The sequence below is a fragment of the Manis pentadactyla genome, chromosome 2 (assembly GCF_030020395.1).
Source record: "Manis pentadactyla isolate mManPen7 chromosome 2, mManPen7.hap1, whole genome shotgun sequence".
In the NCBI taxonomy this organism is placed as follows: domain Eukaryota; kingdom Metazoa; phylum Chordata; class Mammalia; order Pholidota; family Manidae; genus Manis; species Manis pentadactyla.
The window spans coordinates 22029378-22054637 of NC_080020.1; the positions used below are offsets into that span (position 1 = coordinate 22029378).

The window sequence follows — 25260 nt, forward strand, 5'->3', positions numbered from 1 at the left end:
AAATTTTTTCCTTCTTTCCAGTAACTGAAGGAACTAAGTCTGAGCTCTTCCCTATTCTCAACAGGCAAAGGGAGCTGTAGAGAAGTTGTCTGAGTGGTAAAGATAATTCTCCATGAAGATAATGCTGTGAATCCGAAGCATGACTCTGCAGGGGTCCTGTCACTCAGCATGGTCGAGCACCTGGACATCACAGGACCACAGCAGTGAACATGAGACGCCTTTATGTCCTTGCACTGAGGCTCTCACAGCCTAGGGAAGGCGATTTGCATACACATGACAACGACTCCAGAGAGAAGGGCACAAGTGAAGTCTGTGCTCTTTGAGGGTTCAGAAAAAGAGGGTGTTCCTTCCAGATGGTGAACAGGGATGGCTTGTGTTACAGGTAGCATCTGAGCTCATCTTTAGGGAGATGATGTTGCCAGTGAGAACATGTGCCTTCACTGAAGAAAATAGACCAAGCCTTTGCTAGCAGAATCAAAGAATCCCAGGCTTGAGATTGACCTGGGTCAGTAGAACATTGTGGATGTGAGCACTGGTTTTTGGAGTCAGATAGAATTGAGTTCAAATCCCAGATCTGCCACTTACTAAGTTGTGTAACCTGGAACAAGCTACTAAACCTATCTTGGCCTCAATTTTCTCAAATGGAGATCATAATAGTTATCTACCTCTGACGATTGTTGAGGATCATTGAGATAATCCATGCACAGTGGCTGGCACATAGTAATTTTTCAGTAAAAGGTCTGCTAATTCTAGCATGGTTCAGACTGGCTCCCAGACTGCGAGAAACCTGACAGCAAATGAAATGATTGACTTCGTTTACCTCCCCGTCTACCCATGCCTAACACAAAGCCTGGGCACAATGAGCTTAGTCAAGGTTTGCAAGATGAAGCAATCAACACAGGAGGCCTCCTCTTTAGCAACCTCTTAAATCGCACATGAAGGAAGATTTTTGGTTGAATCTTAGAAGGTGTTTCTAAAGAAGACTGTGCTAGTGCCAAAGCTATTTTAAGATAAACTATCATCTGTCCTTATAAAACAGCGGTAGACTCATAGACGCTGAGAAGTGACTAGTGGTTACCAAGGGGAAGGGGTTGGGGAAGGTTGGAGGAGAGGGTGAGGGGCACAATAATTTGCAATGACAATATAAGTTACAAGGGGATGGTCGTATAGTATGGAGTATATAGCCGGTTCTGTAGCATGTTTCTACATTGATAGCTAGTGACTGCACTAGAGGGAGTGAGGATTTAATAACATGGATAACTGTTGAACCACAGTGTTGTACATTTGAAACCAACATAAGATTGTATATCAATGATACCTCAAAAAAAAAACTATCATCTGTCCTTGAAGGTTTGTCTCTAGAAGTGGTTGAGCATTGGCTGTAGTAGGAAAAGTTCAAGCATTTTGTATGAGAGAAGAGAATGCTGAACTAAATGGCTTCTTTGATTGCAGGACAACCTGTGGTTAAAACCACAGAAAAGCACCCAGCCCAGCTTTGCTATTTCCATTTTAGTGTGTGACCTGGGGCAGACTCTCCCGTCTGTGAGCCATGGGTAAAGTGGTGGGAGTACAGCCTATTGCTTAGAGTCGTCCAGCGGTTAGAGGTGGCAGTAGGATGGGCGTTAGTGTCATGAGGGTAGCCCAGGATTTCTCCTTTAGCCCTGTGCAGGACAGGGATGAACCTGGTGCTGGCATCCTCTGGGTTTTCTGTCACAACTTTACCCATTTTACCCAAAGTACCTTAAATACCTGGTGTGCCTCTCTACACCAGGCCCAATGGTACCTCAACTGCTTCCCACTGTGACTCTTATGGGGTTGGCAGGTCCACCCACTGCCTGCACCTGTCTACCAGCTCAGCCTTAACCAGTTGGCTCTGGGTCCAAGATCAGCAGTGACCAGCTTCTGTCATGTCTCCCTTCTCCTCCCTTGTCAGGTGGCTGAAAAGCCCTGATCCACATAGTGAAAGGCAACATCGGCGTGCGGCTCCCGGGCTCCCCCTGGCCATGAAGAATGCGGGCACCTTGGTAAAACGGGGTGGACAGTGTTCCTTGTTGCTGGGAGTAAGTGAGGTGGTGACGGCTTTGGTACTCTCACACTTGCCCGAGGCAAGCCTTAGACATCATTTGACATCAGGTGTCCTTGTGACCGTCTCTGTCTCAGGAGTCCCCTTTCACAAGTCGCCTCCACGTACCTCGGGACCAGAAAGTCTGAATTCGCCTGGCCCTCAACCTGTAAGCCAAGTGAGCTTGAGCAGGCACTTTGGCCCTTTATTGTCATTGTTTGTTTTTTTAATGGCTTTATTGAAGTATAACTTAACATCTCATGAAACTTACTTTTTTCAAGTGTACAATATAATGAATTTTCAGTAAATCTACAGTTGTACATTCATCACCACAATTATTTTAGAACAAATTGCACTGCCCTAAAATAAGCCTGCCCATGTGTGGTCACTCCCTCCCTGACACTTTTGAGTCTCAGTTATCTCATCTGGGAAAATGGGAACTGGCAGTTTGCTTATTGGAAATATTAAATAATGTACGTAAAGTTGTTTATGTAAATGTCATAGTACTTAACACTTAGGTGTTTTCCACTATTATCATTATCATAATTATTTAATGATTAGTTTCATCTCATTAGCCTCCCAAGGCCCTGGGTTTTCCTAGGAATTCCATAAACCTCATAATATTGGAGGCAAAGTCTAATGATTAATATCTGCACTTTTTCTGACAGGATCAATTTATTTCATGAAAAAGGAGATGTGGGGGATTCTGGGAGAAAAAGATGGTGGTAGGAAGGCAAGGTGGCAAACTCCTCCCCAAAACACATAAATTCAGCAAATACAACTAAACCTGAAGACTGCAGAACAGACTACCTACATGTGGGGAAGAAGGGAAGGCCTCACAGAAAAGGGTAAAGTGGCAAAGCTGCAATCAAGTGGAACCCAAGCCTTCGCTCCTCCCCAGCCCATAGGTGGGAGAAAGAGGAATGGAGTGGGGAGAGGGTAGGAGTCCAGGATCGCTGGCCACCTGGCCCTGGAGATCTGCTCTTGGAGCACGAGCTTGCATCATAGGGGGTTCGATGATTAATGGGGCTGGACACCAAGGATAAGTGGAATACAAGGGAGGCTGAGATCTCAGCCACTTGTGGAGAACAGGCATGCTCCACCAGTCCCCCTGAGACAAAAGCAAAACAGGCGCTGTGAAAGACTTCCCTGCAGTGGGGAGCGGTACCAGAGGGGTGAGTGTTGGACGGAGCTCTCTTCCCAGGAGAAAGGACAGGTGGACGATCCCATCCCAGTCTGCCCTCTGCCCAACAGGTTGGGAAATCTTGGGAGCCCCAAACACTCCATCCCCCTCACTGTCAATGTAGCCCTGAGGCTCCTCCCTCAGCATGCTGCCCGCAGACAACCCACTTGGCCCAATAGTAGTGTCAGACATTGCTGCCTGGTAGGCAGAGGCAGACCCTCCCAGCTTTCTCAGCTCCATTTTAGCCCAACTGGGAAGATGCCTACAGGAGCCAGCCCCAAAAGATCCTTCCTCCCCCCAGCTTTCCAAGCCTGGTGCTGCATGCTGGGCCTGGGCAGAGCCACACATCAGCCTGCCCATCCCACTAACCCTGAAGCCCAGCCATTGCTGCAGCCAGGCAGAGAGCGGCCCTTCCCACACCAACTTATGCAGTGATCCAAAGGTGTGGCCAAAGCAAACTGCTTGCCCAGACTCAGACCCCTATAGAAGCCAGACAGAAAGGTGGCCCCACCCCCTGCATGCCAGCAGCTGGGGCTGCCACACTGGACAATAAAGAGTCTTGAGCTTTTGGGCCACAGAGGATGCCTCCTTCTTAAAGCTATTACTCCATAAGTCAGAAAGCAGCACAGCCACCTAATACAAAGGAAGGAACACAGAAACCCTGACAAAATGAGGCAGAGAAATATGTTCCAAACAAAACTACGAGACAAAACACCAGAAAGAGTGCTAAATGAAACACAAGTCACCAATCTTCTTGATAAAGATTTCAAAGTAGAAGTTATAAACATGTTTATGGATCTACAGGAAAGTATTCAAGATGTCAGGACAGACCATCAAAAAGACAGAAGACCTGAGAAAGAGCCACTCAGGGCTGAAGAATACAGTATCTGAAATGAAACAAAATGGAGAGATTTAACAGTAGATTATTGCAGGCTGAAGAAGCTGTGAATGAAATGGAAATTAGGAAACAGGAAAACAATGAAGCTGAAGAACAGAGAAAAAAGGATCTCTAGGAATGAAAGAATAATAAGAGAGCTGTGAGACTAATCCAAACAGAACAATATTCTCATTTTAGGGATACCAGAAGGAGAAGAGGGAGACAAAGGGATAGAAAGTCTCTTTGAAGAACTAATTGTTGAAAACTGCCCCAATTTGGAGAAGGAAATAGACACTCAGGTCATGGGAGCTCAGAGAACCCATAACAAAAGGAACCTCAGGAAAGCAACACCAACACATATAATAACAAAAATGGCAAAGATCAAGGATAAGGAGAGAGTATTGAAAGTAGCCAGAAAGAGGAAAAAGAGATTACTTATAATGGAAAACCCATAAGGCTATCATCAGACTTCTCAGCAGAAACTTTACAGGCCAGAAGTGAGTGGCATGAAATATGTAATGCACTGAAACAGGAGGACCGTCAACCAAGAATCCTCTATCCAGGAAGATTATCATTTAAATTTGAAGCAGGAATTAAACAATTTCCAGATAAACAAAGGCACAAAGAATTTATAACAACTAAACCAGCATTATAGGGTATGTTAAAGGGACTGCTGTAGACGGAAATGTTCCTAAGGCTAAATACTTTTCACTATGACATCTAATACATAAAGTGTGGAAGAGGAAGTGAAGGAAAAAAAAGTACTTTTAGATTGTAGTCAGCAACTCAGCAATCAGGAAGCTATCCTTGAACCTTTGCTAAACACAAATAAAGCCTATAGTAGATCGACAAAAAATTTTAAAAGAGAAATCCAAATGACAACACTAAAGAAAACCATCAAATAACAAGGAAAGAGTATAAGAGAGGAAAAAAGGAACAAAGAGTAGCTATAAAAACAACCAGAAAACAATTATAAGATGGCAATAAGTGCATACTTATCAATAATTATCTTAAATGTAAATGGACTGAATGTACCAATCAAAAGTGGCAGAATGGATAAAGAAATAAGACCCATCTATACACTGCCTACAGGAGACTCATTTCAGATCCAAAGCGACATACACATGCTTAAAGTGAAGGGATGGAAGAAGATATTTCATGCAAACAATAGGGAGAAAAAAGTAGTAGTGGCAATACTTACTTAAGACAAAATTGATTTCAAAATAAATAAAATAGAGACAAAGAAGGATACTACATAATGATAAAGGGGTCAGTCCAACAAGAGGATATAACCATTATAAATATCTACACACCCAACCTAGGCACATCTAAATATGTAAAACAAATAGTAACAAACTTAAAGGGGTAAACAGATTGTAACACATTCATTTTAGGAGACTTTAACATACCACTCACATCAATAGACAGATAAGCCAGACAGAAAATAAATAAAGAAACAGAGGCACTGAACAATACATTAGATCAGGTGGACTTAACAGAAATCTACAGAACATTCCACCCAAAAGCAGCAGGATACACATTTTTCTCAAGTGTACATGGAATAGATCACATACTAGGCCACAAAAAGAGCCCCAATAAATTTACAAATATTGAACTTACATCAAACAACTTTTGAGACCACAATGGTACAAAAACTAGAAATAAATTACACAAAACAAGCCTACAAACATGGGGGCTAAATAACATGTTTCTAAATAATCAATGGATCAATGAACAAATTAAAACCCAAATCAAGCAATACATGGAAAAAATGGAAATAAAAATACAAGAGTCCAATATTTCTGGGATGCCACAAAGGCCATTTTATGAGGGAAGTACATAGCAATGCAGGTTTACCTCAAGAAACAAGAAAAATCCTAAATAAACAGTTTAAACACAATTAAAGAAACTAGAAAAAAGATCAAATGAAGCCCAGAGTTAGTAGAGAGACATAATAAAGATCAGAGCAGAAAGAAGTAATATAAAGAAGAATAAAACAATAGAAAAAATTAATGAAACTAAGAGCTGGTTCTTTGAGAAAACAAATAAAATAGATAAACCCTTAGCCAGCCTTATCAGACAAATAAGAGAGAGTACACAAAATCAGAAACAGAGAAGGAAGAGTCACAATGAATACCACAGAAATACAAAGAATTATTAGAGGATACTATGAAAAATTATATGCCAACAAATTGGACAGCTTAGAAGAAATGGACAACTTCCTAGAAAAACACAACCTTTCAAGACTGACCCAGGAAGAAACAGAAAATCGGAATGGAATAATTACCATCAATGACATTGAATTTCTAATAAAAAAATTTCCCCCAAAACAAAATTCCAGGTCCAGATGGCTTCACAGCCAAATTATACCAAATACTTAAAGAAGAGGTAATATTCATCCTTTGTAAACTATTCCATAAAGTAGAAGAGGAGGGAATACTTCCAAACTCATTCTACAAGGCAAGCATCACTCTAAAACCACAACCAAGCAAAGACACTACAAAAAAAAAAAAGAAAAGTATAGACCAATATCCCTGATGAACATAGATGTAAAAATTCTCAATGAGGGAGGTGGAGCCAAGATGGCGGCATGAGTAGAGCAGCGGAAATCTCCTCCCAAAACCACATATATCTATGAAAATATAACAAAGACAACTCTTCTTAGAATAAAGACCAGAGGACACAGGACAGCATCCAGACCACATCCACAACTGCGAGAACACAGTGCCTCGTAAAGGGGCAGCCCGAGCCAGGCCACGCCCACAGCAAAAGCAGAGATAAACTCCATAGCAGCCGGGCAGGAAGCAGAAGCCCTGTCTGCGTGCAGCCACCCAGCACAAGCCACTAGAGGTCGCTGTTCTCCCAGGAGAGGAGGGCCACAAACCAACAAGAAGGGAAGTCCTTCCAGCCGTCACTGGTCCCAGTTCTGCAGACTATTCCTATCACCATGAAAAGGCAAAGCTACAGGCAGACAAAGATCACAGAGACAACACCAGAGAAGGAGACAGACCTAACCAGTCTTCCTGAAAAAGAATTCAAAATAAAAATCATAAACATGCTGACAGAGATGCAGAGAAATACGCAAGAGAAATGGGATGAAGTCCGGAGGGAGATCACAGATGCCAGAAAGGAGATTACAGAAATGAAACAAACTCTGGAAGGGTTTATAAGCAGAATGGATAGGATGCAAGAGGCCATTGATGGAATTGAAATCAGAGAACAGGAACGCATAGAAGCTGACATAGAGAGAGACAAAAGGATCTCCAGGAATGAAACAATATTAAGAGAACTGTGTGACCAATCTAAAAGGAACAATATCCGTATTATAGGGGTCCCAGAAGAAGAAGAGAGAGGAAAAGAGATGGAAAGTATCTTAGAAGAAATAATTGCTGAAAACTTCCCCAAACTGGGGGAGGAAATAATCGAACAGACCACGGAAATACACAGAACCCCCAACAGAAAGGATCCAAGGAGGACAACACCAAGACACATAATAATTAAAATGGCAAAGATCAAGGACAAGGAAAGAGTTTTAAAGGCAGCTAGAGAGAAAAAGGTCACCTATAAAGAAAAACCCATCAGGATAACATCAGACTTCTCGACAGAAACCCTACAGGCCAGAAGAGAATGGCATGATATATTTAATACAATGAAACAGAAGGGCCTTGAACCAAGGATACTGTATCCAGCACAACTATCATTCAAATATGACGGTGGGATTAAACAATTCCCAGACAAACAAAAGCTGAGGGAATTTGCTTCCCACAAACCACCTCTAGAGAACATCTTACAGGGACTGCTCTAGATGGGAGCACTCCTAGAAAGAGCACAGCACAAAACACCCAACATATGAAGAATTGAGGAGGAGGAACAAGAAGGTAGAGAAGAAAAGAATCTCCAGACAGTGTATATAACAGCTCAATAAGCGAGCTAAGTTAGGCAGTAAGATACTAAAGAGGCTAACCTTGAACCTTTGGTAACCACGAATTTAAAGCCTGCAATGGCAATAAGTACATATCTTTCAATAGTCACCCTAAATGTTAATGGACTGAATGCACCAATCAAAAGACACAGAGTAACAGATTGGATAAAAAAGCAAGACCCATCTATATGCTGCTTACAAGAAACTCACCTCAAACCCAAAGACATGTACAGACTAAAAGTCAAGGGATGGAAAAACATATTTCAGGAAAACAACAGCAAGAAGAAAGCAGGGGTTGCAGTACTAATATCAGACAAAATAGACTTCAAAACAAAGAAAGTAACAAGAGATAAAGAAGTACACTACATAATGATAAAGGGCTCAGTCCAACAAGAGGATATAACCATTCTAAATATATATGCACGCAACACAGGAGCACCAGCATATGTGAAACAAATACTAACAGAACTAAAGGGGGAAATAGACTGCAATGCATTCATTCTAGGAGACTTCAACACACCACTCACCCCAAAGGATAGATCCACCGGACAGAAAATAAGTAAGGACACGGAAGCACTGAACAACACAGTAGAGCAGATGGACCTAATAGGCATCTACAGAACTCTACATCCAAAAGCAACAGGATACACATTCTTCTCAAGTGCACATGGAACATTCTCCAGAATAGACCACATACTAGGCCACAAAAAGAGCCTCAGAAAATTCCAAAAGATTGAAATCCTACCAACCAACTTTTCAGACCACAAAGGCATAAAACTAGAAATAAACTGTACAAAGAAAGCAAAGAGGCTCACAAACACATGGAGGCTTAACAACACGCTCCTAAATAATCAATGGATCAATGACAAAATCAAAATGGAGATCCAGCAATACATGGAAACAAATGACAACAACAACACTAAGCCCCAACTTCTGTGGGACACAGCAAAAACAGTCTTAAAAGGAAAGTATATAGCAGTCCAAGCACATTTAAAAAAGGAAGAGCAATCCCAAATGAATGGTCTAATGTCACAATTATCAAAATTCGAAAAAGAAGAACAGATGAGGCCTAAGGTCAGCAGAAGGAGGGACATAATAAAGATCAGAGAAGAAATAAATAAAATTGAGAAGAATAAAACAATAGCAAAAATCAATGAAACCAAGAGCTGGTTCTTTGAGAAAATAAACAAAATAGATAAGCCTCTAGCCAGACTTATTAAGAAGAAAAGAGAGTCAACACAAATCAACAGTATCAGAAACGAGAAAGGAAAAATCACGACGGACCTCACGGAAATGCAAAGAATTATTAGAGAATACTATGAAAACCTATATGCTAACAAGCTGGGAAACCTAGGAGAAATGGACAACTTCCTAGAAAAATATAACCTTCCAAGATTGACCCAGAAAGAAACAGAAAATCTAAACAGACCAATTACCAGCAACGAAATTGAAGAGGTAATCAAAAAACTACCAAAGAACAAAACCCCCGGGCCAGATGGATTTACCTCGGAATTTTATCAGACATACAGGGAAGACATAATACCCATTCTCCTTAGAGTTTTCCAAAAAATAGAGGAGGAGGGGATACTCCCAAACTCATTCTATGAAGCTAACATCACCCTAATACCAAAACCAGGCAAAGACACCACCAAAAAAGAAAACTACAGACCAATATCCCTGATGAATGTAGACGCAAAAATACTCAACAAAATATTAGCAAACCAAATTCAAAAATACATCAAAAGGATCATACACCATGACCAAGTGGGATTCATCCCAGGGATGCAAGGATGGTACAACATTCGGAAGTCCATCAACATCATCCACCACATCAACAATAAGAAAGACAAAAACCACATGATCATCTCCATAGATGCTGAAAAAGCATTTGACAAAGTTCAACATCCATTCATGATAAAAACTCTCAGCAAAATGGGAATAGAGGGCAAGTACCTCAACATAATAAAGGCCATCTATGATAAACCCACAGCCAACATTATATTGAACAGCGAGAAGCTGAAAGCATTTCCTCTGAGATCGGGAACTAGACAGGGATGCCCACTCTACCCACTGCTATTTAACATAGTACTGGAGGTCCTAGCCACGGCAATCAGACAAAACAAAAAAATACAAGGAATCCAGATTGGTAAAGAAGAAGTTAAACTGTCACTATTTGCAGATGACATGATACTGTACATAAAAAACACTAAAGACTCCACCACAAAACTACTAGAACTGATATCGGAATACAGCAAAGTTGCAGGATACAAAATCAACACACAGAAATCTGTGGCTTTCCTATACACTAACAATGAACCAACCGAAAGAGAAATCAGAAAAACAACTCCATTCACAATTGCATCAAAAAAAATAAAATACTTAGGAATAAACCTTACCAAAGAAGTGAAAGACTTATACTCTGAAAACTACAAGTCACTCTTAAGAGAAATTAAAGGGGACACTAACAGATGGAAACGCATCTCATGCTCGTGGCTAGGAAGAATTAATATCGTCAAAATGGCCATCCTGCCCAAAGCAATATACAGATTTGATGCAATCCCTATGAAACTACCAGCAACATTCTTCAATGAACTGGAACAAATAATTCAAAAATTCATATGGAAACACCAAAGACCCCAAATAGCCAAAGCAATCCTGAGAAAGAAGAATAAAGTAGGGGGGATCTCACTCCCCAACTTCAAGCTCTACTATAAAGCCATAGTAATCAAGACAATTTGGTACTGGCACAAGAACAGAGCCATAGACCAATGGAACAGACTAGAGAATCCAGACATTAACCCAGACATATATGGTCAATTAATATTTGATAAAGGAGCCATGGACATACAATGGCAAAATGACAGTCTCTTCAACAGATGGTGCTGGCAAAGCTGGACAGCTACATGTAGGAGAATGAAACTGGACCATTGTCTAACCCCATATACAAAAGTAAACTCCAAATGGATCAAAGACCTGAATGTAAGTCATGAAACCATCAAACTCTTGGAAGAAAACATAAGCAAAAACCTCTTATACAGAAACATGAGTGACCTCTTCTTGAACATATCTCCCCAGGCAAGGAAAACACAGCAAAAATGAATAAGTGGGACTATATTAAGCTGAAAAGCTTCTGTACAGCAAAAGATACCACCAATAAAACAAAAAGGAACCCTACAGTATGGGAGAATATATTTGAAAATGACAGATCTGATAAAGGCTTGACATCCAGAATATATAAAGAGCTCACACGCCTCAACAAACAAAAAACAAATAACGCAATTAAAAAATGGGCAGAGGAACTGAACAGACAGTTCTCCAAAAAAGAAATACAGATGGCCAACAGACACATGAAAAGATGCTCCACATCGCTAATTATCAGAGAAATGCAAATTAAAACTACAATGAGGTATCACCTCACACCAGTAAGGATGGCTGCCATCCAAAAGACAAACAACAACAAATGTTGGTGAGGCTGTGGAGAAAGGGGAACCCTCCTACACTGCTGGTGGGAATGTAAATTAGTTCAACCATTGTGGAAAGCAGTATGGAGGTACATCAAAATGCTCAAAACAGACTTACCATTTGACCCAGGAATTGCACTCCTAGGAATTTACCCAAGAATGCAGCAATCAAGTTTGAGAAAGATCAATGCACCCCTATGTTTATCACAGCACTATTTACAATAGCCAAGAATTGGAAGCAACCTAAATGTCCATCGATAGATGAATGGATAAAGAAGGTGTGGTACATATACACAATGGAATACTACTCAGCCATAAGAAAAGGGCAAATCCTACCATTTGCAGCAACATGGATGGAGCTGGAGGATATTATGCTCAGTGAAACAAGCCAAGCGGAGAAGGAGAAATATCAAATGATTTCACTCATCTCTGGAATATGAGTACAAAGGAAAAACTGAAGGAACAGAACAGCAGCAGAATCACAGAACGCAAGAATGGACTAACAGGTACCAAAGGGAAAGGGACTGGGGAGGATGGGTGGGTAGGGAGGGATAAGGGGGGGAAGAAGAAAGGGGGTATTAAGATTAGCATGCATGGGGGGGTGGGAGAAAGAGGAGGGCTGTACAACACAGAGAAGGCAAGTAGTGATTCTACAACATTTTGCTATGCTGATGGACAGTGACTGTAAAGGGGTTTATAGGGGGGACCTGGTATAGGGGAGAGCCTAGTAAACATAATATTCGTCATGTAAGTGTAGATTAATGATACAAAAAAAAAAAGGCAGTTCCTGTGTGGTGACCTCCAATGAGTTCTACACAAGGGTATAAAGGGCATATGAAAGTGTAGGCAAAGGGCCTGTTTGTGTTTATACAGAGGATCAAAGCCTAATTTGGCTACCCCGAAAATCAACTAAGACACGATATGAAAAAGAACTTCCAACATCAGCACTCTCTGGAAGACTCATGCCAGAAGATGATTATCAAAAAACCCCAACAAAGATCCACGCACTGCTACAGCTGTAGATGCACTCATCCCACCAGTTCCTGGACTTGCCATGGGAATGAGGAAGGAGATATCTAAGCTGGCCTGTGCATACAGTAAAACAACAAATTTGACTGGATCTATACGGTTGGAACTCAACCAAGAATTAGGAGAAGTGCAAATTGTAGCGCTCCAAAATCTTACAACTACAGACTATTTACTGTTAAAAGAACATATGGGATGTGAACAGTCCCCAGGAATGGGTTGTTTTAATTTGTCTGATTTCTCTCAGACTGTTCAAGTTCAGTTGGACAATATCCACCATATCATAAATAAGTTTTCACAAATGCCTAAGGTGCCTAACTGGTTTTCTTGGTTTCACTGGAGATGGCTGGTAATTACAGGTATGTTTTGGTTATGTAACTGCACTCCTATTATGTTAATGTGTGTGCGCAATTTAATTAGTAGTTTAAAGCCTATACATGCTGAAGTTACTCTACAAGAAGATATGTCAAAGAAATAATCAGTCTTCCCATGTTTTCTTCCGCCTGCTACTTCTATAGCTTTTCTTCTTCCTTCCTAATTACAACCCTTAAATAGAATTCGTGCCTCATATCAAATTTACCGAGTATCATAATTCTTCCAAGTGGTAAAGATACCTCAAGACAAATGCTGGGCATAGAAGCCACAGGGCATAAATATGCAAAGAAGTAAAAAGCTAACCTTCTCAAACAATAAGGCTTCCCTCTCACTTACCAACTTCACATTTCCCTGTATGGCCCTGGAAGATGACTGGTTAGCCAGAGACGGGTAAGATTCTTCAAGGGAGGAACAACCTAAGACAGGCACACTCGCAGGGGAGCCATCAGGTGAGAAACTGGGGATCAACAGAGGTGAGGTTTAGAACCTCACCCCCCCTGTTCTGAGAGAAATCTTCTGCATACGTGGATGTTTATTGCCCTTGTCTAGCTTGGATTAACACATAGTCTACAGGCACACACCTGATCATCTACATTTGCTCTCTTACAACACTAAACTATGTTTTCTACCTTTATGTTGTATCTACCTACCACTTCAGCGTTTTATTAAAAATAATAATAATAAAGAGAGAAATGTGGTATCCACATATAAATCAAGTATAAAAATCAAATGAGTATTCATATTTGAACTGACCATTTATAGTTCATAATGCATGAGCAAAACCGAAAGTTTCTGTGATGACTGCCCTTGTACTGTTCACCATGTAACTTATTCACTATGTAAGAATTTGGTCTCCATGTAAGAACTTGTTCGTTATGCTTCAGAAGATTGGAGACTGACAAAAATTAGGCTTGGGGTGGATTAATGATTGTGCATTGAGCATTGACTCCCCTATACAGAATTTTATTGTTGTTAACAACCATTTGATCAATAAATATGAGAGATGCCCTCACAACAACAACAACAAAAAAAAGTGCACACTTCCAATTGTAAAGTAAATAAGTAACCAGGATGTAATGTATAGCATAAGGAATATAGTCAAAATATTGTAACAGCTTTGTATGGTGATAGCTGGTACCTAGAATTATCATGTATATAAATGTTGAATCACTGTGTTGTACACCTGAAACTAATGTAATACTGTGTGTCAACTACCCTTCAATTAAAAATAATTATCTACAAAAATAAATGTGCAAATGACAAACACATTATTGAAAATCAAAGGACAATAAATAAACATATAATTTTCTACCTAAAAAAAAAATTCTCAATGAAATATTGGCAAATTGAATTCAAAAATACATCAAAAGGATCATCCTTCATAACCAAGTGGGATTTATTCCAGGGATGCAAGGATGATACAATATTCATAAATCAGTATCATACATCATATTAACAAAAAAATATAAAAAACTACATGACCATCTCAGTCGTTGCTGAAAAAACATTTGACAAAATTCAACATCCATTTGTGATAAAAACACTCAACCAAATGGGCATAGAGGGTACATACCTCAACACAATAAAGGCCATATATAACAATCCCACAGATAACATCATAGTTAATGGTGAAAAGCTGAAAGCTTTTCCTCTAAGATCAGGAACAAGACAAGGATGTCCACTCTCACCACTTAAATTCAACATAGTACTGGAGGTCCTAGCCGTGGCAATCACATAACACAAAGAGATAAAAGGCATTCAGATTGGTAAGGAGGAAGTTAAACTGTCAGTATTTGCAGATGACATGATATTGTACATCGAAAACCCTAAGGGCATTATGATTAACACACATAATGTATGGAAGTCACAGGGAAGGCAATATTGCACAGAGAAAACAAGTAGTGACTCTACAGCGTCTTACTACACTGATGGACAGTAACTGCAATGGGATGTGGTGGTGGGAGGGGTTGATACTATGGCTGAATGTAGTAACCACAATGTTGCTCATGTGAAACCTTCATAAGGTTGTGTATCAATGACACCTTAATAAAAATAATAAATGAGGTTAAATTAAAAAAAAAAAGAAAACCCTAAGGACCCCACCAAAAAACTATTAGAATAACTGCATTCAGTAAAGTTGCAGGATGTAAGATTAATACATAGAAATATGTTGCAATCCTATATAATAACAATGAACTAGCAGAAAGAGAAATCAGGAAAACAACTCCATTTATAATTGCATCAAATAGAATAAAACACCTAGTAATAAACCTAACCAAAGAAACGAAAGACCTATATTCTGAAAACTATAAGACATTCATGAGAGAAATAAAAGACACAAATAAATGGAAATCTATCCCATGCTCATGAATAGGAAGAATTAATATTGTCAAAAAGACAATCCTCTCCAAAATGGCCATACTGTTTCAATGCAATCCCTATCAAAATTCTAACAGCATTTTTCAGTGAACTAGAACAAATAGTTCTAAAATTCATATGGAACCACAAAAGACCCCAAATAGCAAAAGCAATTCTGAGAAAGAAGAACAAAGCCAGGGGGATTATGCTCCCTGGTTTTAAGCTATACATCAAAGCCACAGTAATCAAAACAGTCTGAACTGGCACAGAAACAGACCCACAGATCAAGGGAACAGAATAGGGAGCCTAGATATAAACCCATGCATATATGATCAATTAATATATGATAAAGGAGCCATATACAATGGGTAAATAACTAGTGTTGGGAAAACTGGACAACTACATGCAAGATAAGGAAACTGAACTACTGCCAAACTCCATACCCACAGTAAATCTGAAATAGATCAAAGACCTGAATGTAAGTCATGAAACCATAAAACTCTTTGAAGAAAACATAGGCAAAAAAATCTCTTGAACATATGTATGAGCAATTTTTTCCTGGACATATCTTCTCAGCCAAAGGAAACAAAATAAAAAATGAACAAGTGGGACTACATCAAACCAAAAAGCTCCTGTACAGCAAAGGACACTATCAGAAGAACAAAAAGGCATCCTGCAGTATGGGAGAATATATTCATAAATGAGCTATCCAATAAGGGATTAACATCTGAAATATATAAAGAATTCACACACCTCAACACCCAAAAACAAATAACCTGATTAAAAGAGGATCTGCGTAGACACTTCTCCAAAGAAGAAATACAGATGGCCAACAGACACATAAAAAGATGCTCCACATTGCTAATCCTCAGGGAATTGCAAATTAAAACCCCAGTGAGATATCACCTCACACCAGTTAGAATGGCCACTATCCTAGACAAGAAATATGTGTCGGTGAGGATGTGAAGAAAAGGGAACCCTCCTACACTATTGGTGGAAATCTAAGTTGGTGCAGTCACTATGGAGGTTCCTCAAAAACCTAAAAATGGAAATACCATATGACCCAATAATTCCACTCCTGGAATTTATCCAAAGAAAACAAGATCCCTGATTTGAAGAGATATATGCACCCCTATGTTTACTGCCACGTTATTTACAATAGCCAAGATATGGAACCAACCAAAGTGTCCATCAATAGATGAATGGATAAAATGTGGTACATATACACAATGAAATATCATTTAGCCATAAAAAGATAAAAATATTGCCATCTGTGAAAACATGGATGGACCTAGAGGGTTTTAGGCTAAGTGAAATAAACCAGGCAGAGAAAGACAAATACCATATGATTTCACTTATTTGTGGAATCTAAAAACAAAACAAAACAAAACGAACAAAACAGCTGTAGACTCGCAGACACTGAGAAGTGACTGATGCTTTAAAGGGGAGAGATTGGGGTGTGTGGGTAAGGAGGCTGAGGGGAATAAAAGGGTACAAAAATTCTCAATTATAATATAAGTTGGTCACAGGGATTGTAGTGCAGCATGGAGAATATAGTCGATGATTCTGTAACATCTTTCTATGTTGATAAATAGAAACTATACTGTTTGGGGTGAAGACTTAATAATGTTGGTAATTGGTGAACCACTGTGTTCTATACTTGAAACTAATAAAAGATTATGTGCTAATTATACTTCAGTTTAAAAAATTGACATTTCCTATGCTTAACTAGAGGATTTTCTTTAATCCTAAAAGGAAGTCAGCAATGGAACAATAACCAAGACTCAAGACTGGCACATGGGTCAATATGGATCAACACAATAACTCTTACAATGTTAGAGCCCAGAGCTTCTAGAATCCAGCCTCCTAAAAGTGAAGATGGGGACAATTGAGCCTTCAAAATGAGCAACTTGCCCAAAGGTATATGGTGAGTTATACACCTTTGGAAACACCAGTGGAAACACCTCTGGGCAAAGGTGTTATATAAATGCAGTTAGCTCTTAGTTGTTTTGGGAATGGATTATCCTGAGTGTGGATTAACTGATTCTGGTGGCTGGAGTATGGATCACATCTCTCAGGCATCAGGGGACATTTTGATGGCAGAGCTGTGTTATTTTAAAGCCTAGCTCCTTCCACTCTCTCACCTCACTGCCCATTAGTCTGTAGTCATCAGAAGTCAAAAGATTAAACAATGAAGCTATTGGATACTGCTCTCACAGTGTGAGAGCGATTCATCAGATGTCCTGTTTTGGTGAAATCTTTACCAGCATCATTTGTTGTAACTGATCTGGGGTACTGTGAACCTTGTTCGTCGCCTCTATTGGCTCTGTTAATTGTGGATATGTGTAAGCAGAAAAAGCATAGGTCCAAAGCAAGCTGAGACCAGGGTATAGGACATGGTCAGTGGAGACCCTCCAGCTCCAGGGCCAAGAAACTAGAAGGGGCATGTAAACAAACGGGGCCAGGGTACAGAAGCCCTGGGGCAGTGTGAGATGGCTCATGACTGCACCTCAGGGACTGCCAACCAGCATGCAGTGAGTGACTCAAAGTCAGAGGGACTCTGTGTGCTCTCCAGAAGACCAGCCATTCACTGAGAAACATGGGTTCCATCGCTCATTGATTCGCCCACCCACTTATTGAACAAGGATTGATTGACCCCCACTATGGACCAGGCACCATGCCAGGTGCTAGGGAGATAGGGGTGAACAAAATAGGCATGATCCCTACCTTGAGGGAATTTTACAACCTAGCAGTAGAAAAGGAAAAGAAACAATTTTATAATTATGAATAAGGATGAGAGCTGCAGGAGGTTGGGAAAACCTCTCTGAGGAGATGAAGTTTAAGCCAAGATCTAAACAATGGGTGAGAGCCAACAGCTTGAAGAGGCGTGGGAAGAACTTCTTTAGGGAAAGGTATCCGCAAAGGGCCATGACGAGGGAAGAGCCCCGAGTCCTCCAGAAGTAGCAAAGCATGCTGAGTGTCGGAGGAGATGTAGAAGGGCGGGGTGGAAAGGCAGGCTGGAGTCAATCGCGTTAAAGTGTTGTTCTGGAGCGGGGGAAAGCCCCACAAGGGTATTCAGCAGAGGAAAGGCATGATTTAATCAATAATTTTTAACACTCCAGCTGCTGTGTGGCACAGAGATTGAGGGACAAGAGTAGAAGTAGGTTCATTTCATGGGGCAAGGGATAGCCAGAACTGAGCAGAGTGTTCAGTGTCCAAGTCAGGTGGACTTTGCAGGGGGCAGAGCCTTCCTTCTCCAAGCAGGTGAGATTGAGCAGCAGCTTATGAGAAAGGGAGGCCAAGGCAGGCCCTCCTGACTCCATAACTACCTGGACACAAAAGTTCTGCCTGGAGACATACCTGGATACTGGTGCAATGAGCAGACTGCCAGGGCATTCGAGTCCCTTCTGGAGCTGGAGGAGGTCTGAGGCTGCCGCAAGGCTTTCTTCCCGTGGCTGCGGGTAGCAAGGGCATCCAGATAGGAGAGGTGAGGGCACCCAGGTGAGAGATGGGCTGATAACACCAGTACATTGGGTGGCCCCATCTTCTCTCCGCCTGCCTTCTTTTTATAACAGATAATCTTCTCCTCTCAGTGCCGAGGTACATTGAGTTCTTCCTGCCTGTGGACCATCTGGGCTTCTGCCCTGTGTTCTTTGTGTTTCTGGCAGATAACTGAACGGGTAGGGCAGAGCCCTGGAGCTGAAATACAAGATGGCTAGAGATAGACCAGTATGAACTTTGAGCAGATTCTAAATCAGCCAAGTTAGTGAAAGCCAAAACAATTCAGCCTTTGTTTGGAACCTCCCGGTCCTTATCTCAGAGCAGTGACAGAAAATCTAGCATGCCTTTTCAGTTTGAGAATCTTAACTTCCCTCTGTTGGACAGGATATATTCTAATCATCTTAATTTGGCTCACAAGACTCTGGGTTACCTGGCTCCCATCCACTCTCAAGCTGATCTTCCACTTCTCTTCTGTATGTGTCCTTTGCTACAACACATCTGAGCCATCTACCCTTCCCCAATATACCTTGTCCTTTCCCACCATGAGCCTGTGCTTATGCCATTCTTTCCACATACCAATGTTCTCCCCCCTCTACTTGCTCATCTCCAAATTATTTAAATCATATCCATTCTACATGCTTGCCTCCTTTGGGTATCATTCCCTGATCCACATCTATGCAGAGAAATTGCCAGGCACCTCATTTTTCCCTTCTCAATTCAACCACATGTGTGTATATATATATATATAGTTTGCCGTATATGTGTGTGTGTGTGTGTATGAATATATGAGTATAGTTATGTGTCCACATCTCTTTAATCAGCCTGTGAGTTCCCTGGGACTAGAAAAGTTCCTCTGAAACTGTTAAAACAGTAACTGCTCAATATTTGTTAGGTATCCATTTTCAGCAAACAGGTCTTCAAACTCCAGGGCTGGAAGAAACCCAGTAGTATAGGCCAAAAAAAGACAGGCTACAAAGCACCATGTACATTTAGGGCTCACTTTTATGCATATATATGTTTACATGTATAGAGTAGATGTATGTATATGAAAGAATCTACTTTGAAAAGGAACAGCAGTCACCTCTCTCAAATGAACCTGTAGGTGTATGTTTTCTCTTCATTTTTAAACCATCATGGTTGATTTTTTTTCCTTCAGAACACAAAAGCAGCACAGCTCTTTCTTAAACAAAATCAAGCAATAATACAAACATTATCTAATTAAAGGGCCCTATAAATATCTCCCCAATAAGAACATACCACTAAGTTATGTGAATGGTTTTTAGGTTTTTTCATGAATTTGCAAATATGCATAAGTAATTTTTTTCATGCTATTGGCCTGCCATTTTACTTTTTTTTCTTGCTTAATAATATATCATGAACTCATCATACATGGTTTATTTATTAAATCCTTATAGACATTTGGGTTATTTCTTTTTTGTGTTATTGCTATTAAACAATGCTGCAAAGAGAATTTCCACAGATAATTTTGCCCCCTTTCTGTTTTCTGAATTTTTAACCATAAATACTTTCCAATATCAAAAATCAAAATCTTTATTTGAAAAAAAAATGAAGTGTCTAGGCCATCTCTGTTGAGAATTTCACTAAATGCTCTCTTTCAATCAATTCATTCATTCATTCATTCATTCATTCATTCATTCATTCATTCAACAAATACATATTGATTATCAACTATGCACTGGTTGCTGTGCTAGCAATTCATTAGTGAGAAAACTGGATAAGGTCCCTGCCCTTAGGAAACCTACATTCCCCTACTGGGGAAGATAAATATTTAGCCATAATCATTCTAGTGTAAAACTAGAATCTGTAACAAACCCTATTGATGAAATGGGCTAGGTGCTCTGATCTAGTCTGGATGGGGGCCTGATCTAATTTGTGGGTATTTTTTCTGAAGTGTGATCAGTCATGAACAGAAGGTCGGGAGAGAAGGAAAGTGTTCTCCAGAGGAAACCTCAGGTGGTCTGGTGCTTCTGAGGGCTGAAAATGTGGAAAAGGCTGGGGGCCATGGGTGCGGGGACTGGCAGGTCACAGCTGAGATTCACATTTCTTATCTGTAGGTGATCAGAACAGCCAAAGGGACCTCAGGTGACTGCTGGGGACAGAGAGCTCATGACTCACACCCACCAAGGATGTCCACATCTATGCAGTGTGGACACTTGCCTTCCTGATGTCGTTGGTTTCCGCCCAGAACCCTCAAGCCCTGCTCACCTTGTCTGTGCTTGCCAACATCCTCATGCTGGGGATCCTCATCCTCATCTTGTAGCCCCCCACCCCCTACCCCAGGCAGGTGCCCACCCCAGGCATTTGCCTTGGCAGATGTGTGTATGCATGTGTTCGCATGTGTGTTTGTGGAACAAAAGTCTCCAATACACCCTCCAGACTGTCAACAATGATTTCCTCTAGAAAGGGGATTTCAGGTTGGAATGGTTTTTTTTAATGTACGTCTGTACTGTTTGTCATATATACAGGATTGTCACAGAGAAAGTTTTTCCGCCATTTTCCTGATAGACCTTCTCTCTATTTTTTTGATGCCCAAACTTCATAGAATGAATATCTATCTCCCACTACAGCTTTTCCGTACAATGTTTATGTAGGAAACATTTACATCCATGCCCCCGAACTCAATACAACAGTTTTAACAAAACAGACTTTCATTGTCTTACATTCCAGACATAGTCAAATGTTAGAATCCCACACAGCTTGGAAAGGAGAACAAATGTCCTCAAAGAAGATGTGGAAGATGATACTGTAGACAAGGCAACTTCTTGAAACAGCTACATTAATTCGCTCTCCATATTACCTTGAAAGCATCGGTAGCCTAACATCACAGTTTATTACTTATGAATAGACATTTTACTGAGTTTTAGTTACATTTCAAAAATTGGTTGAGTGATTGGGGTTGATATGTCATATGATACAATTTTTCCAATTTGAAATAATGGGAACTTGATTATTAGTGTGCTTGCACAGACCACCAAATTTTTAGGTGCACATTATTGAAAGTAAGGGAGGTTTTTTGTTTTGTTTTGTTTGTTTTTTCCCAAAAAGTGGTATTGTGTTATCAGGGCAAAACTAATAAGGACTCTTATCCAACTCAACTAAAAGTAATTTGGAGAAAAAGGAAGTTTCATGAGAAAAATCATGGAAACTTAATGGAACAGCAAGCCCCATGAAGGATCCTGGGGCAGTCAGGCTCTGGGGGCAGCACAAACCAGCAGTCAGGCCACACTGGGGCTTCCAACGCCTCTCCTGAGCCTGGCTCTCTGTGCTAGCTTCATCCCTCAATTGGTGTGAACCAACTCTGTCCACAGCTCTCGAGTTTTACATTTTACCATTTTAGGCACCAGAAGGAAACTGATCTGATGTTCTGTCTGGTCCCAAAAATCCAGGAAAGGAATCCTTGAGTTCATCTTGGGGCGGGTGTTACCCCTAAACCAATCGACTGTAGTCAGGGGAAGTGCTTGTGGAACCATAACCGGTTACAGAGGGGTCAGAGTGGGGGGAGGGTTGCTGAGCTGGTGATCCCATAGACATCCATGACAAGCCTTGGAGAAAGAAACAAGAAATGAGGAATAAAGATCGGGTAGAATCCATCCCTAGCCTTCGGCTTTGCTCATTCACCAGGCATAAAACTTCCCCAGACATCCACTGTGTGTAGGATCAATAAAGGAAATGCCAGTAATGTGGATATGAGTCCTCACTTTGGTCACAAGCCACGTGACCCTGGATAAGTCATGCTTTTAAATGGGGCTAATAATTCTGCCGCTGGTAGGCTGTTGTAGTGTAAACCTTCTGGTGTGAACCCAGTGGCTCTTAGAGGGGCAGCAGAGTGAGTATAGTGGGTGTAAGTATAGACTCCAGAGCAGTGGTTCTTAACCGGGAGTGATTTGCTCCCCAGAGGACAATTGGCAGTATCTGGAGACATTTTGGTTGTCACAACTAGGAGAAGGGTATGCTATTGTCAACTAGCAGACAGATGCTGGTAAACACTGTGCTATGCACAGGGCGGCTCTGGACGTCAGTAGGCCTGGGGCTGAGAACCCCTGCCCTAGAGCTATTTATAGCTCCACCATTTCAAACTTCTGCGAGCAACCCTACTTTTTCTGTGTGCCTACGTTTTCCCATCTGGAAAATGGAGTGCTAATACCAACACCTATCTCCTAAGGCTATTGTGAGGATCAAATAGATTAATACAGTGTAAAGAGCTTGACCCCTGCCTGGTACAGAGTAAGTACTTACTAAATGTAAGCTGCTATGTCCGCCAAGCCTAGCTAAGCATCAGAATCGCCTTGAGACCTCGTTAATGACAGATTCCCAGGCCCTACCTTACTTGTACTACATTTGAATCTTTGAAATTTGGAATCCAGGAATCTGGGAAAGGGGGTTAGTTCCCCAGCTGATTTTGATGATCAGCCACATATGAGCTCAAACTCCCATGCACACACAAACCACCTGGGGGCCTTGTTACAAGGCAGTTTCTGATTCAGGAGGCCTGGATGGAGCCTCAGAGTCCGCATTCCTAAGAAGCTCCCAGGTGAGACCCATGCTATTGGTCCTCTGACCACACCCGTGTAGTCACAAAACTGCAAAGCACTTTATGCACGCCTGTTATGGTTTCCAAGCCTTTAACAGTGGGCCCAAACCCTGTTTAATTCCAAAGGATTGAGCTGAAATAGTCGCCACTGTTTCTTCTTCCCAACAGCCATAAGGGCAATGAGGAAAGGAGGCCACTTGTGGACCCTTCAGATAGTCTCTCTCTTCTGAGGACCCATCTGCCCGAGCAACAGGGAGACCCCCACTCCCCTCTTCACCCCCAGGAGAAGGTGGTCCACTCACCTTCTGAGGTGTGTCTAGCTGAGAAACTGTCTCCCTGTTCCCAGAAAGAATGGAGTACCTTCAGAGTCTCCTGGAGACCATTTTGCTCTAAATAAGCTGGAAGTCATCTTGTTTGCAAGTGGATTTTTTAGTGGTGTTCCTTTTCATGGCTGGTGTCTCTTGAAGGGTACTGTTCTTGAGCTAGCTGTCAGGCCTCACCAGACTCAGGATTCTGTATTCTTACAGAATCAGAGATAGACCTGGACCTAGAGGTAATTTAATTCAGTGGATTTTCAAAGTTGTGTCTTTGGTGAATTTAAGGGAGGGAGATGGATAACATTTATTTTCTTAATTATGTATTTGCATTAATATGTTCTCTGCTATTCATGGCAACTTAGAATTGCATTTATAATACTTTTAATTTATAATATTTCAATTTTAAAACATTGACTTGATGAAAAAACAATACAGGTGGAATATATATGTGATAAATGACTGACGTTTCAGACATGTTGTTTTAGTTCAACTTCCTCAGTTTATGGAAGGAGATGCTAAAGCTAGAGAGGACCTGAGCCTTGATTTTTCTTATTCTTAAAATGAAGATAATCCCTCCTCTGTAGGGTTGTGGTGAGAATTACATTTAACAGTACATTTAAAGCATTTAGCACCTCCATGTCACAAGGACCTAAGAAGTATTATCTGCTCACATTTATCTGTGCTAGATGAGGAACCTTCTTAATACAATCTCTGCTGGTCTCTGAGCCTCAGACTTCCCGTCTGCAGAATGAAGGCATCAGATCAGAGGATGCCTTCCAGCTCCCTCATCCTCTCACTGACCCTAGGTTCTCAGCTCCAGAGAGTGGCTGATGGCAGGCCAACTTCTCTCTACCCTGTCCTCAAGTCCCCATCACACTCTGCACGTGGAGAAATCAAGGTCCAGATGCTGAGTCCCTTCTCAAGCATCCTGCTGCCTCTGCCCTCATGAAGAAACAAGATCCATCCACCAAAGGGTGCAGGCCCACAGAAAGTTGCGCATTGTAAGAAATTCTGCTGGCAAGGTGGATCTCCATTTGCTGTGCTACCATTGTGTTTTCTCCAGTCCAGTTTGGTGGTAACTGTTAACATTTTCCCACTACCCCCTCCCTCAAGGTTTCTCTGTCAGGAAATCCCAGTCCCCAGCAGCCTACCCCCTCATAACACAGTAGAAGACCTACCCCTGCACTTTAGGACAGGACTTTGCTTCAAAAGTGTTGGAATGGCGAGATTTGAGATGGGGTGAGAGCTCCCAGCCCCGGTGCAGAGCGAGGAAGCGGCATAGTGTAGGTAAAGGGCCCCGGCTGTGGAGCTCGACAGATATGGGTTTGAATACTGGCTTCATCCTTTCAGGTTGTGTGATCCTGGACAAACTATTCAAAAATTTCCCTGAGCCTCAGTTTCCTCGTCTGAAAAATGGGTTTATAATACCTACAAAGCCAGGTTGTTATAAGGACTCAATGAAATAATGTAGATAAAATGGTTAGCACATTGCCAGGCACAAAGTACATCATTATCATTATGGTTTTACTTCACCAGTCCTTCGCCAAGTGTGTGTAAGAGAACGCTAACATGCTAGCAAAAAATGTCGGATAGACAGGCTGTAAGATGTTGAGAAAATCTCTTTTC

At 41.1% G+C, this 25260-nt stretch overlaps 2 long non-coding RNA genes across 3 annotated transcripts in view; one reads left to right on the forward strand and one right to left on the reverse strand.

Moving 5' to 3' along the window:
• Nucleotides 1-21676, forward strand: part of LOC130680297 (uncharacterized) — a 34200-nt gene extending 12524 nt beyond the window's left edge. Inside the window, exons 2-3 of the long non-coding RNA XR_008993249.1 lie at nt 17020-17191; nt 20841-21676. This is a non-coding gene — a long non-coding RNA (uncharacterized LOC130680297). The remainder of the gene's footprint in view (nt 1-17019; nt 17192-20840) is intronic.
• Nucleotides 1-25260, reverse strand: part of LOC130680299 (uncharacterized) — a 61712-nt gene that overhangs the window by 4591 nt on the left and 31861 nt on the right. Inside the window, exon 3 of one of the 2 annotated variants that reach the window (XR_008993251.1) lies at nt 18625-18963. This is a non-coding gene — a long non-coding RNA (uncharacterized LOC130680299). Of the gene's footprint in view, nt 1-17259; nt 18964-25260 lie in introns of those variants that run through there. The other variant, XR_008993250.1, reaches the window with a different exon arrangement.